The sequence below is a fragment of the Pristis pectinata genome, chromosome 23 (genome assembly GCF_009764475.1).
Source record: "Pristis pectinata isolate sPriPec2 chromosome 23, sPriPec2.1.pri, whole genome shotgun sequence".
In the NCBI taxonomy this organism is placed as follows: Eukaryota; Metazoa; Chordata; class Chondrichthyes; order Rhinopristiformes; family Pristidae; genus Pristis; species Pristis pectinata.
The window spans coordinates 11,661,809-11,677,484 of record NC_067427.1 but is presented as its reverse complement, the minus strand read 5'-3'; the positions used below and the strand labels follow the sequence as shown (position 1 = coordinate 11,677,484).

At 38.4% G+C, this 15,676-nt stretch overlaps 1 protein-coding gene across 5 annotated transcripts in view; it reads left to right on the top strand.

Annotated features, from left to right (window-relative positions):
- The window catches only part of LOC127581974 (volume-regulated anion channel subunit LRRC8A), a 41,956-nt gene that overhangs the window by 7,753 nt on the left and 18,527 nt on the right, over positions 1 to 15,676 (top strand). For all 5 annotated transcript variants that reach the window (XM_052036801.1, XM_052036805.1, XM_052036803.1 and 2 more), the window contains one exon: positions 1,738 to 1,861. The gene's annotated coding sequence lies outside the window, so the exon portion shown is untranslated. The remainder of the gene's footprint in view (positions 1 to 1,737; positions 1,862 to 15,676) is intronic.

Genomic DNA, 15,676 nt, shown 5'->3' with positions numbered 1-15,676 from the left:
AGCCAGGCTCTCCGCTGGTCCACAGACATGTTGAATCATCTACAGCTGGATTGTTGAAGGAGATAAGGAAAGATCTGCAGTTCCAACACAGAATGAACCGCAGAAAGCCCCACAGTGCCTTACAGTAATGAAGCTCCTTTTGAAAATATAGAGTAATACAGCACGAATACAGGCCCTTCGGCCCAACCGGTCCATGCCAACTATGGTGCCCACCCAGCTAGTCCCAATTTCCTGTGTTCAGCCCATATCCCTCTAAGCCCTGCCCCTGCATGTACCGATCCAAGTGCTTCTTAAATGATCCTATTGTGCCCACCTCTACCACTGTCTGGCAGTTCGTTCTATATACCCACCACCCTCTGCGTGAGAAGGTTACCCCTCGGGTCCCTTTTAAATCTTTCCCCCTCACCCTAAACCTGTGCCTCTAGTGTTGGCAACATGCAGCAACATTTGTAATCAAGGAAAAATGGTTGTACCTTGGTGCAAATGTGGTCGTGTGCTGGTTCATGGTTGTGGGGATCAGATACTGGTCCCAGGACCAGGCCGCCACAGGGAGCTCCCCGATTCCTCTTCCAAATAAGATCATGGGATCTTTTATGTCCTCTCAGCTATAGTGACTTTGTTCTGGAGTGGAAGCTGCAACAGATTAATCACCTTATTTTTGTGATGTTTATTAAGAATGTCAATAGAATATTGAACTATGTAAGCAAAACATGAATGGTGAAACTTTTGGTACGTTGGTTAGATTGTGGAACGAGCACTTTATTTAATTCTCGTCAGTAACACAGAAGGAAAACACTGGTGGCTGCATTGGGAAGACTCACAAGGCTTGTCACTTGTATCTAGTTTAAGGAAGGACAGATTAAACTTGGGATCTGCCTAGAAAGGTGGTATCTGGCAAAGAATTTTACAGATTTGTCAGATTCATATTTGTCAACTGGTTTTCATGTTTTTTCAAGCCTTCCATGTTGTGCATTATGATTATAATATTTTCTTATGGGTTTGCTTTTCCAAGTGAGACACCGCATTGGGGCATTTGGTTATATACTGTGGTTATATACTGCTGCACTAGTTGCATACAGGGGTAGGGATGTCAATTATAGAAAAATTATATTTTAGAATGATTCAGAGATTATACTTTTCAAATCTGTTGCAGGGTTTATTTTTGGCTGGTTCTCGATAAACATGGGTACAGAATAAAATGCTGGAATTTGGAAAGCATAGAATGGTTACAGTACAGAAGGAGACCTTTCAGAACATTGTGTCTAAGCTGGCTCTCTACCAGAGCAGTTCTATGGTTCCTCCCACTGGACCTTACTCTGTAGACTTGCAACATTTTTTGCAGAATTTCTTTATCCATTTCCCTTTTGAAAGCCACAATGGAACCTGCCTCCATCATTTCTGCAGGCAGTGTAATCCAAGTTCCAACCACATGCTGTGTAAAGAAGATTTTTCCTCTGGTCACTCTTCATCTTTGACTTCTATTCTTTGACCCCTCCACTGCAGGAAACAGCCTTCCGCTATTCACTCTGTCCAGACCCCTCGTGTATTTCTATCAAATCTCCCTTCAGATTTGTCAAAGAAAACAGTCCCAGCCCCTTTAAATCGAATGACTGATATTTGGAGTAAAGATAAAATGCACATTTCTGTGAAGGTACACTTTTAAGATAAACTTGTACCAAACATTTTGCTACTTTGCCATTACATCACTCTGTATTTTTCTTTTCTTAAAAATTTTAGTGCCAGCAGCTGCTCCTATGGCGGTAAGAGAGTATAAGGTGCTTGGAGTTGGTGGGAATCAAGCACAGAAGGCTATTTGCTTGACACACAGAGGATTCGAGTGCAGATAACAACCAGCAACACGGTGAGTGATAAAAAAGTTGAAATACTGCACTGGACAGAATTTGAAAGCCAGCTTTGTGTACAACCAAACCACTATAGGGTAATCACAAATGGAGCATGGAAATAATTAGCTTACAGTGAAATTTTCCGATGAGAAGTTTTTATTTCCCGGAGAAAAAAATTCTCTGAGCAAAGATATCCTTGTAACATAACCTGCATGTTAAGCAATCAAAAATATTGGGAAACAACTAGAACTTTATTAAATGTTCTTCTGAAACAAGAAGAAATAGGCAGTCGAGTAGTTTAATAGAAATTCTAAACCATATGAGCACAATGGTTTATGAAGTGAGTTGTTATGTTCTGTCTTTTGTGTATCACCTTGCATAAGTGTATCATAGACCACCGTAAATAAAGATGCTAGCAGTACAATTTGGCTCATTACACTTGGTGTAAACTGAGGGAATACTAAAAATGATATCAGGTTGTGGGTTTAAAGTACAGGAACAATTGAGTGAAGTTCCAGCATTAATTAGCATCCTGCTTCAAAGTGATTGCTCTCCTCAGCTGTTAATGAATCAAACTTTACATAGGATCTCCATTTTCAAAGCACAGTGTGTGCTCACAAGAACATTTGTTGGGCTGTCCTTTTCTTAATAAGTCTAGTTAGTTGCATTTTATTTGTGAACTGAAAATAACTGCATTGTCAGTGCAAGTGTTGCATGTGATATCTAGAAATCATTGTAAATTTATTCTCTTGTTTGGTTCTTTGTGTCTGAAACATTGATTCTGAACTGTGAAAAGGTACCCGGGTGCTTTGGATTTATGTTCCTGGTTCTGTAGTCAATGAAAGACATCGGATTGAGAGCACAGTTAGGTTTGGGTGGCCCAATAACACAGAACAATAAGGCATGGACTCGAAGTGTGTTGATTTTTGGGATTTTTCTTTTTAATTTTTTTCCATTTAGAGTAGGTATAAGACTACAATGACAGAAAAATCATAAATATAACTAAAACCTTGTTCTATTGAATTTGTTTCATCCCACTAGATAATTACTTGTAAAACTCCTTGTTTTTGTGATTAAAACATTTGTGTATTGTCATAGGCATATATATATCCAGGGTATAACACCATGAAAGTTAGCTTTTTACAGCAGCACCACAGTATATAGTACACTATAAACATGACAAACATAGACTTAAATTAACACACATTAAGCACATAAATTATAAAAATGCATTCTGTCCTTTTAACCTGGAAAACACAATGGGTGGTATAACCTTATCCTGCACTATGGTCCCCACTCACCACAAAACTTCCCTTTTCCTTGACTATAATATCCTGCAGAATGCTTCTTTCTAAGGTTTACCATTGACCGTGAACATAGACCATGGGCTCTGTAATTCCTCATCTAAACCTCTCTGGTTCCCTGCATCTTTGAAGACCTTAAAACCCATGTCATAAGATTGAGACATAAAATTGCCTCTCTGTGGACGAGTTATGCATTTGACAGGGCAATGTTACTTTCGAACCTTTTAAACATTCACTGGATTGATATCAGATAAAATTTGATACATAGTCACACAAGGAGATCTCAAGGAAATTTGACCAATACTTTGGTCAAAGCAATAGATTTTTAAAGATGTGGGAAGCCAAATGGAAATAATTCTATAAAGTTAGGGCAGTGAATGTTGATATTCACTGGTGGGTGGGTGTGTATCATCATTTCAAGATCATGGTTAAGAACCTCTGATGGGACTATTGTGAAACTCCTGCAACTAAGTAATGGTCTGGGAGGCAATACTGACTTTCAAAAACTGATTGAGCTTTGCATTTAATTCTTGTTAGACTGTCAATTTAAACACCTCTTTGAATTGGTGTCACCACAGATAGTTAATACATATTTTGGTGGTACTCAAATTGCATGTCCAGGTATACAAGTTAAAGTGGCCACAAGCTTGCAAGTTACCAGAATCCCATTAGGAAATAGAATACTTAGTCTCACAAGATTTGCAACAAGAGAAATCTCTTGTCTATTAGAGTTCAGCTTCTTGTGCTTTTGCTCTAGCATTCAATAAGATTGTGGATGATCTGTTATCTCAGCACCATTTTACTGCACTAAACTCATAATCATATGATTTGCTTAATATCTAAAATCTACCGATCTCTGTCTCAAACATTTGCGGTCACTGAGCTTTGATAGAATTCTGAAAATTTACCACTATCTGGGTGAAACAATTTCTTGTCATTTCTGTCCTGAATGGCCAGCCCACATTTTGAGACAGTGACCCCTGTATTTACACTCCATTCAGGGGAAACATCAATTCTGTGTCTACCTGGTCAAGCCCTTTAAGAATTCTGTACAGTTCAAAAGATCGCCTTGCATTCTTCTAAAGTTTGGAGAGTATAAAAGCAGTCTGATTAAAATCTCCACATTACCACAAATCCACCATGCCAGGAATCAATCTGGTGAACTTTAAAATGCACTTCTTTGGGTAGGGAGACCAGATCATAATACAGCCTACCTCTTGTTCAACAAACGTAACATGCTGACCTCTCAACTGTACACCCAACCTCCATCTTGACCATTATTTCTTGTTTTATACTCGTATCCTTAATCACCTTTCTATGAGCTTTTTGGTTATGAAATATTATGCAAATTGATCACCTGATTTACTGAATCATTTGTTAGTCAGCTGGTGAGAGACATCAGTGCTCATGAGATTGCATAATGCTTAGCTAACTCGGCGATTTCAGTCTGTGGTTTCCTGATTGCTCTACTAATGAGAATATCCACAGTGGGATAATGTCATTCAATCTATCAAGCCAGAGGCTTTGCCTCAACCTCCATCCAATCCAAAGGCCTTGTAAGGAATTCGTCCTATGTCACTTCTTGAGAATCTACTTCAGGCACTTGAAGTTTCTTTCCCTGTCTTTCTCGCAGGAAGAAATCAATGGTATTTCAGTGTGTGCAGAGAATGTAATATTAAATAGTTTTTAGAATATAATCCTCTAAGTTGAACATCAAAAGTCATTCTCTTCACTTTCCAAAACAGTTTCCACATCTTTTTCCTTTTACGTCACCATTCCTGCAATCATAAGCTTTAGATTCTTTCTTGTATTGTAGCAATGCAATTTTGTTGTGAAATCAAAAACAGCAAAAATTACTCATATAATCTATACTGAATAATTGGTTGAAAGCTGGAGACTTTGACCTTCTCAAATTTGGCAACTGAGTAAAGACCATAAGGTTCAGGAAAATTTCACAGTAATTATCAAAGTACAATACCAAATAATTTGTGTGCATTTTTTTGAGATGATCATAATGACTGGCCAAAATATTGTATATGTAAAAGGTAATTTTTTTAAACTTAGTTTTGCCAATGTTGATTTTTTTTTAAAATTTAGTTTGTGCGAATCTGGGAAATGAAATCTGCTACAAGATTATATATCATTCAGCAGTTTTGAGATGAAGTAATACCACAATCCTGGGAATATAGTGCTTTTTATAAAATATCATGTAATTTGAATAAACTGATCAGTGGGGTGTATAGTACAGCACAGGGGGACATCTTTTGATCCATTGAGTCTGTTCTTGCTGTTTTATAGTTCTACCCACTTTGCACTTTTCCACAAATTCCTGAAATACTTTGTCCAAGTATTTATGCAGCTCCAACAGCTTGTCTAAAAGAACACAGTAGTACAACTGTTTCACAGCTTCATTGATCCAAGTTCAAACCTGGCCTTTGGTTCTGCCTATGTGAAGTTAGCATGTTCTCCCTATGACCCTGTGAAGTTAGCATGTTCTCCCTTTTCCCAGATTCTTCCGTTTCCTCCCATGCTCAAAGATAGGTAGGTTAGTAGGTTAATTGTCCTCAGTGTGTAGGTGACTGGTAGAATCTGGGGGGAAATATGAGGAAAATAAAATGGGATTAATGTAAACAGTGCTTGATGGTGGGCCAAAGGGTGCGTTCCGTACCAAGTAACTATGAGAACGGCATTTTTTTTAAAATGGAAGTAAATACAGACTTCCTTGGATGTGTCAACAACACAAAAATCCCAAACTTAAATTTAGAAAACAGAATTTGTTAGCTTGCTCCACCACTGGACTCCACATGGAATCTAATGGCTGAACAAGATGTTGGCGAAGATTGCCTCTTAGATCCTACTTCAGATTTGACCATTTGGAATGTTTAAAGTTTTGGACTCCCCATCTGTGTACACAGCTCTAAATAAGGTCAACCATACTTTATGCAATAAAAACAAAATACTGGAAATATTGAAAAGATGAGGCAACATCTGTAGAGAAATAAGTAGAATTAACATTTCAGGTCAATGACCATCCAGTAAAACGGAAAATATAGAAATGAATGGGGTGGTGGTGGAGAGAACAAGAAAGGTCAATGACGGAGTGGACACAACAAGAGGTTGGAATGACACAAATGGTGATGGTAATATTGGTGTTGGCTGGAACAGTGTGGTAAGGGAATGTCTGAAGGATGTATAAACAGGAGGAGAGTAATTAAACCAGAAAGATTTGATGAAAGAAAGTAAAATACATGGAAGTATGAAATATAAGACTGCAGTGGCTGATTATCTGAAATTGTTGAATTTGATGCTGAATCTTGAAAGCTGTAATGTGTCAATTGGAAGATGAGGTGCTGTTTGAGCTTTGTTGGAATAATGTAGTACGCCAAGGGCTGAGAATTCGGAGTGGGTTGGAGAATTAAAGTGATAGGCCAAAAAGTGGAAGCTCAGGGTTACCCTTATGGAATGAAGGTTTTTTTTGAGAAGTCATCAAAATGAATTTGGTTTCCTCAAAGAAAATGAGACAGTAGTGTGAGTACCAAGTACAGTATGCCAAATTGCAAGAAATACAAGTAAAACTCTGGAATGAGTATTTGGATACCTATGGGACTAGAAGGGAGGAGGTAAAAGGGCAGGTGTTGCAGAAGTTCTTTACAAATGTGGATGACCATTTTAAAAATCTATATCTGTTTAATGAACTAAAATATTTAAAATCATATAAAGTGTTGATTATAGATATTAATCCATCTCCCTTTTAAGTCAAAGGAGACCAAAGTGTACATAGCCTGTTTATTAGTAAGTTGGGTTGCTGAATTCCCACTGCCAGTAGCACTACTGTGGGAGGTATTGAATGAAAGCCAGATGACAGGAGAGGAAGCAAGTTACATTAATTGTGGATTGCAATCAAGTTTTTCAATACCTATGTGATTTGAAAGATGTCAGTTGCAGGTGGTGTGTGGTTCAGATGCACCAGATGTGGAAAATGTGTCTGTTGGGGGATGGAAGGAGGAGCAATTAAAAAAAAACTTGAACTTGTTTTTTTTTCCCCCAAAGTGGTTAACTAGTCTATCAGTATATTAACTCTTACACTCTTGAAGAGGTGACTACATTCCTTTCATTTAATGAGGGACGGTCTGTGTCTCTACACAATTTTCACTTTTGCATGGTGTGTACTGAGACACAGACGTTTGATCTAGGTTGGTACTACTGCAGATTACCCTTGATTTCTAACCTTTCACTGTAGTTGTGTATGGCACGCCAGGTGCTGGGCTGCTGTGCTATTGCTGAAAAATCTTGCAGCTATGTTCACACAGTTTTTTGCTTTTAAAAATAACTATTGCTACTGAAACACATTTATCATATTTAAATATACAGTTGCTGTTTTCAAAAGACAAATTTAGGTACGCAGAAAGAAACAAACGCTCATTAGGAAGAAAATTCATGACATCTGTAGGAACGTTGAAGTGGCTGGGGGGTACTTCATGTATCAATATCAACTACTTTTGGGGTTCCAGTGGTTTCAGGCCTTTTCCTATTAGTTTTTTGATTTTGAATAGGAACAGTTCATTTTTTTAAGCAAATAGTTCTACCTTTTTAAAAGAAGCTACGTATGGTGCTGTTTCAGATGGAAGATTGTCATTGTAGTTTGAAAACATTCAAACTATTTTCTTCCTTTTTAAAAAAAGTAATCATGGTAGTTATTTATTTGTACAGCACTGATGTTTATTGTTTCAGCTTAACTGTATTTACATGCCTTGAAATTAAGCCTTCATCTCTTCTGTGATAGATTACTGGTACCACTATGGTGAGAGGGCCAGTTTGGGGTGGGGGTGTTTCATGTATCTGTTTCCATGTGATTAGCCAAGAGCTCTGTGACACTGTACAATAACTTGTTGTTGGTTGGAAACTGAGTCTTTACTAGTCACATTGAATGTTCTGGGAAAATCTGGCTGGGTTTATTGAAGTGAAGTCTTGGCAACTGAAGCCAGATTGAATTAGCAGAAGAATTGTTAGAGCTTCAAGCCTCACCAATAAACAAGCTTATCCACCTCAACAACAGTTATCGTGGCTTCTTTGTATTGCTAAATTTAAAGGAGCATTTTATCATAGTTTAGGGTCTAGGCAAACCTACTTTAAACCATTAGTTAGTTTTTGTCTTTTAATGTCTCTTTTGGTCTATTTTGTGTAATGACTCAGCAATGCATATTCTTTGAATGTTGTTGTTTAGTCTTAAGATCTCTTGAATTATGTGAACAGCAGATTATTTTGAAGATCCTTCAAAAACACTTTTTATTCCATCAGGTTCTATGTGATGTACGGTTGTTTGTCAGGTAGGTCTTTATAGAAGCCTGATTGCTGGCAAGAGAAAGCTGCTGTGTAGGGTTGGAACCGTGCAAATTTTTGAGAACTTAAACATTTTGAATATCCCTGTTTTTTTTCTTTTGTTGATTTGCACTACTGTGCATATCACCCAGGAAAAATGATCAGATACATGCATGCATGTTGGGGGGTGGAAGCACTTTAAAATGCTATTGCTCTCCTTTTGATTTCTGGAGTAAGGTGACAGTCTAATCTGCAATTGTTTTCACAATAGAAAAGGTATGAGGTGTCTGTCAGCTATTAATACTAATCTAGCTTCATGATACAAATCTGCAGATGAGATATTGCACTTCCTTCACATTTATTGTCAGAATTAAGTTGTTACATCATCCACGCAGAGCAAGTGATTTTCTCCAAATTGTCTACAAAATATCCAGTTGTATAAATAACACCATACTGTTCTTCAGTCTTGGGAAAATGTTGATGTTAGGATTGACTTTCACTTTGAACAAGAATCTAGAGGTCTTTCAGTTGTTATCATAAAACCTTCTGGTAAGTTGAACTGAATGCATGTACAAGAAATCTGTTGTTTCAAATAGCTTGCACTTGAACTTATTCCAGACTCCAGGAGATCAAAACCATCTGAGAGAGAGGAAACTTTTATCTTTTTTTTATTCTTTCAGGAGAATGGGTGTGGTTTGAATGTGCTTAGAGCCCACTTGATAGATACTAAAATGTCAGCAGTTTGCCAGGCTGCCATTACAGAAAAGGAAACACCTTTCCTTTTTTTATGTAAGGCACTTAAAATTAAATCAAAAATATTTTAATTGCAAGCTGTTTATCAAATTGATTTCTGTCCTCTATTTCCTTCATAAGTTGTGGCCTTTGGGAATAAAATCACTAGTTAAAATTGAATTGAGTTGTGTGGGCTTATTCCCAAAGAGCAAGTGGCCTAAGTGTGCCTGAACTTTCTTCACAAGGAATCCTCGCACCAGGTCGACATAAATTTTTCATCTCAAAAGAGAGACACGGGTTGATATAGGACCAATTGATAACGGTGCAGGAGCTATTATAATGGATGATAGAGAGATGGCAGAGGAATTGAATGAATATTTTGCATCGGTCTTCACCGTGGAGGACATCAGCAATGTGCCGGTTAGTCAGGAGTCTCACGAAATGGAATTGAGTTCAGTTAAGATTACTAGGGAGAAGGTGCTAGGAAAACTAAATGGACTAAAGACTGATAAGTCTCCCGGACCGGATGAGGTGCATCCCCGGGTTCTGAAGGAGGTGGCTTTAGAGATAGCGGAGGCATTGGGGATAATTTTCCAGAAATCGATAGATTCCGGCGTGGTTCCGGAGGACTGGAGGGTCACAAATGTAGTTCCGTTGTATAAGAAAGGTGGGAGGCAGCATAAAGGAAATTACAGACCTATTAGTCTGACGTCAGTGGTGGGAAAGTTATTGGAATCTATCCTCAAAGATGGGGTTACGGAATACCTAGAGGCGCAGGGCAGGATAGGTCCTAGCCAACATGGTTTTGTGAAGGGAAGATCCTGCCTGACCAACCTATTGGAGTTTTTTGAAGAAATCACAGGTAAGGTGGATAAGGGAGAGGCGGTAGATGTTGTGTATTTAGACTTTCAAAAGGCCTTTGATAAGGTGCCTCACAAGAGACTGATTAATAAGATGAGAGGTCATGGAATTACGGGTAGGATAACAGAATGGGTGGAGCATTGGCTGGTTGACAGGAAGCAAAGAGTGGAAATAAAAGGATCTCGTTCTGGTTGGTTACCGGTTACTAGTGGTGTGCCGCAGAGGTCGGTGTTGGGACTGCTCCTTTTTACCTTGTACATTAACGATTTGGATGATGGAATAAATGGTTTCGTGGCTAAGTTTGCGGATGACACCAAGATAGGGGGAGGAGTAGGGAGTATTGAAGAGATAGGAAGGTTACAGAGGGACCTAGACAGTTTAGGAGAATGGGCAAGGAAATGGCAGATGAGATTCAATGTAGGGAAATGTGCAGTTGTACACTTTGGAAGCAGAAATAAGCGGGCAGATTATTATCTAGGAGGAGAGAAAATCCAAAGCACGGAAGTACAAAGGGACTTGGGGGTACTCGTGCAGGATACCTTAAAGGTTAACCACCAGGTCGGATCGGTGGTAAAGAAAGCGAATGCTATGTTGGCATTCATTTCGAGAGGTATAGTGTATAAAAGTAAGGAAGTGTTGATGAGGCTCTACGGGGCACTAGTGAGGCCTCATTTGGAATATTGTGCGCCGTTTTGGGCCCCACATCTTAGGAAGGATGTGTTGACGTTGGAGAGGGTTCAGAGGAGATTTATGAGGATGATTCCAGGAATGAAAGGGCTTACGTATGAGGAGCGTTTGTCGGCTCTTGGACTGTACTCGCTGGAGTACAGAAGAATGAGAGGGGACCTCATAGCGACATTTAAAATATTGATAGGAAAGGACAGAGTAAATGTGGCTAGGCTGTTTCCCTTGGTGGGTGAGTCCAGGACCAGAGGGCACAATCTTAGAATTAGAGGGTACAGTTTCAAAACAGATGAGGAAAAATTTCTTTAGCCAGAGGGTGGTGAATTTGTGGAACTCCTTGCCACGTACAGCAGTGGAGGCCAGATCAAGGAGATAGATAGATAGATATCTAAATAGTCAGGATATCAAGGGATATGGGGATAAGGCTGGTAATTGGGATTAGAATAGTTTTTTTCTTCTTCTTCTTCTTCCCCCATTCCCCATTTCTCATTTCTATTTCCCTTTCCTTGGAGCAGACTCGATGGGCCGAATGGCCTGCTTCTTGCTCCCTTGTCTTGTGATCTTGAGAACAATCATCTGCATTTTACAAGGTTCTTGGAGGACAAAGTTCAAGATTACATTTGTTCATACAAAGGTGAAAGGTGTATGTCTGGTCCTCTGGGGTAACCAGGCTATCTTTGGTATTCATGTTGTAATCAGAATGTACTATTGTGGATTCTAACTTGTGAAACTCAGTCACCAGTCAATACTAGTTTGTACTCAAATATTCAGATGAAAAAGCCTAGTCTTTATACTAAATGCTGTTGCTACATCTTGCAATTAATTCCTCCTACATTATAACACATTTTTTGATACATGAATGATAATATGATAAGCCTACAATTCACTCTGGCCTGGAAAAGGCAAGCAAATTCACTAACTTGTATTTTGTCATCATCTAACCATTGCCAAAACATTATTTTACATTTGATGCTTTACCTTTTAATTGGAGTTACTGTTGGTATGTAGTTAGATGCCATTGCCAGTTTCCATAGTAAGATTCCCAAAGCCATGGGTGACTGATGAGCATATTGATTTTAATGATGTTGCATTAGAATGAAATATTGGTTGGTTCTACAGAGGAATTCAGGGTTTTGTTTTCCAGATAGTGCCATGGAACATTTCACCTCAATTGTCAATTATGCCATCTGTAGTTCAAATGGAGTATCTCCTCAATACTTCAGCGGCATCAACCATGATTATGAACTGAAAATCCAGTGTCCGACATCAGAATCTTCTGTGTCGGATGTCAGCTTCTACCAATTGAGCCAAGCTGACCCCTCCTTTCCTCAAATAAGAGGGATGTACAAAATACGACTGAGTAGTTCTTGGCTGCTCTAATTCAATTTCCTGTCAATAGTGTCAAAAGCAGCATTAGCAGAAAGCTAGGAGCGGGTAAATTCTCAATATTGATCAAGAAATGGGGATGTCTAAAGAGCGGGACAGAAAATAATCTCGCCATGCCTGTTGACTCTGCAGTTGAAAACAACTGGAGTTGAGTGCTATGTGCAATAAAGATTGCACAACTATGATTTCGTGCAAGGAGAATGTTTAATTCACAACATCCAATCATTTAAAGCACTATAATTTGTCAACCATATTATACTGTAAAAGGATAAACTATTTTGAGGATTTTTTAAACAAACCTTTGTTTTTAATTTCTCCATTGTGAAGATTTTCTTAAGCTACCTTACTAAAACCGTTGGTTCTTTGGTTTATTTAGTTGGAATTACTTTTTAACTGGACTAATCTTTCAAGGTTGTCAATGTCTCCTATGGTAAGTTTATCTGACCTGAATCATAGCTGCATTAAGGTTAAGTATTGCTTCTTTCCTTAACTATTTGCATTTAATATACATTCATTTCAGAATGAAGAATAGAATGGAGACGTGACTAAAAGTTTTTGAAACTTTTGAATGCAGATTATCAAATAGATAATAGCCCCCATTAGACCGGGAGTTCCAGAATGGTGGGAGGGAGAAGGCTGGAGGTCCTGAAACAGATGGTAGAGAGTTGAAAGAGCAGAGGATGTAATCGGTGCGAGATTAAATAAAGTAAAGCAGCTTATAATGGAACATAGTGGATTCAAAATTATATTGTGCTTTTCAAACAAAAGTTTAAAAATCAGCAAATTTCCAGTAATACCTTATAACCTTTAAAATTAGAACCAATCTTAGTAGCATCGGACAAGCAAATCTCAGCAAATCACTCAAGTTAGCGGCACGAAAATAAAACAAAACTGCAGATGCAGGAAATCTGAAATAAAAACAAAATACTGGAAACACTTAGCAGGTTAGGCAGGATCTGTGAAGGAGAAACATATAACATTTCCTGAAATATTTACTATTTCTCTATCCACATATATTGCCTAAATGTTTTCAACCCTTTCTCTTTTTATTTCAAGTTAGTTACATGATTTATCCCTCTTCACATCCTAACTTATTCTTTACTGCCCAGTTACTTTAGGTTTTTTGACTTGGGATTGCTAATGGAGGATACTACTTAGAAATTAGTTTTAAATTATTAGATTTTAAGGAATTGGTTTGGTAGCTGCTCAAGTGTGCGGAATGTAATGTGACCATATTATAGCCAAGAGAATGGAGCAGAACATTCAAGCATGTAAAGGTAAATTGTGTGGCCCATCTGCCTACTGTTTGTTCATCTGGCAAAACTTTGCACTTGATAGCTGGTAGGGAGTTACCTGTGGTGGAATTGTGCAGCTGATTTGGCTATTCTTTTCCTGAGCCAAACATGTTCATAACAATTCCAAAGCACTGTTGATAAAGGACCAGTTAACCTAGGTAATTAGAAGGTCCTAAAGCTTATACTACTACAGATATCTGTGAAAGCCTGTGATCTGGCTTCTGGCTAGACAAATATTAGGAAACTTTATAATGTTCCAAACATGTAGGTTGCAAAGTTTTGCAAGTTGAAAGATTGCAGCTTGCTTGGACAGAGCACAGTCAAGTCTCCAACTGCTGGTCTAGCCAGGAGAATTCTACCTTTTCAGTTACTTGCAGCATTTCTGTACACATTTAAGGGCTTGTTAGCTAAGTGTAAGCTGGTATTAGCATTTGGTCTTAGCCAAGTAAAAAATATAGATAGTTTTGAAGTTGGCATGGTGATCATTTTGTGCTTGTTAGTCATGCACTTGATTTAAAAACTGAAAAAACTGATGGAACAAAATATAGTCAAAACTTTTTTTTAGTAGAATAACCTCTTGTAATGTGAACCTATAGATATAGTACTTTCTTGCTGCCTTCATAATGTGTTTAAACTGAGACGATTATCTTTTATTAATGTTCGAACAGTGCTTTGGAAGAGATGCCTTATAATGTGAATATTGTGGAATACAGGATGTGCTAAGTGGTCACATTGTGTAGAGAAGAACATTGTAAAATGTATGTTAGCTCTGAGAATTGTTGTCAATAGATCTTCAAGGTGTTTAGTGTGTGAAACAGTTTCTTCCAAAATGTGTTTTGTTTTTGGTGCAGGTGAGATTTATCCATATAGTAATGCAGCAACATGACGAGAATAATTAGTCCTTTGGAGGCCTGATGACAAAATGTACCCAAAGTAGAAATAACATTACTCATCCATACGGTACAGCGTAACACCCAGCTATCTTAAGTGACTCAGTCACAAGAAGAGAATTGACTTATTCTTACTTACGCTTGCATAGTTGCTTAGAGCAGTATTAGCAAGGACCTGGAAGTCAATAGGTTACATGCTTGTCTTTTTCAGCTGAGAACATTGTTCTTTTATGTTGATTGCATGTTCTTTCATGGCACTTGATATAAGAAAAAAGATTGAGCAACACACTCTTATGGGGTCTTTTTTATCTGCTCAACATTACTTCTTTTTCTCTAATTACAATAGAAGCAGTTTACCATAATATTGGAGTTGGAAAGATCTGAGACTTGGCTGATGCTGCAAATAAAACAATAGTCTGAGCGAGGTGGTTGTCTTTTTGTGCAGTCCCTATATGATTTGATGACATTTGCTTGACCAGTGCTGCTCAGATTTGTTTGACCTTAAGAGGATATTAGATTTACTAGAAATTTGCAGATTTGTAAACTTTTATTTGAACAGCATGATGTAATTTTGAATCAACTGTACCACATTATAGCTTGCAAATATATACTTCATATAATTTCTCTCTGATTACATCCTCTTTTTCAACTCTTCCATAGCAGAACCTTCATCCAATTTCATCCCACTGTTCTAGATTTGCTTCCACTCCAACTACATGGGTTCTGATGAGCCCAACGTGCAATCCTGACAAACAGGTGTTGATGGTTGGATAGTTGGGAGGTGGTGCTTGTTCCTCTGTTTATGCTGGGGATCTTTGTTCCTGAGCAATGGACCTGAGGTGTAAAATGCCATCCAAAATGCTCCTTCATTTGAGTCATCATAGGATTCCCAACAGTCACTGGGGATGTTACACTTTTTCAAAGAGGCTTTGAGAATTTCCTTCAATATTTTCTTCTGCCCACCTGGTAATTTCTTCCTGTATCTGAGCTCCCGTGTATGTTTTGTGAGCCAGGTGTCACGCACGTGAAGGACATGGCCTTCCTGTGGGAGCCAACTGAATGTAATTAGGCTCTCAGAGTTGAGGACCTTGGATGGAAGAGGATATTGATATTGGTTCACTTATCCTGCTAGTGAGTTTGGGGGATTTTGTAGAACTGGCATTGGATACAGCTCTCCAGTGCTTTAAAATTCCCGCTGTAGATAGCGCATGTGTCAGCAGTGATCACTGACGCCTGTTAGCCATGAGCTTTGTGCCAGCTTTAAAGTCTTGCTCTTCAAGCACTCTTTTGCTTGGACAACCAAAACCTCTATGTTGGTACACTGAAGTAGTTGGTGAATTTCCCTTCATTAAGAGTATGGG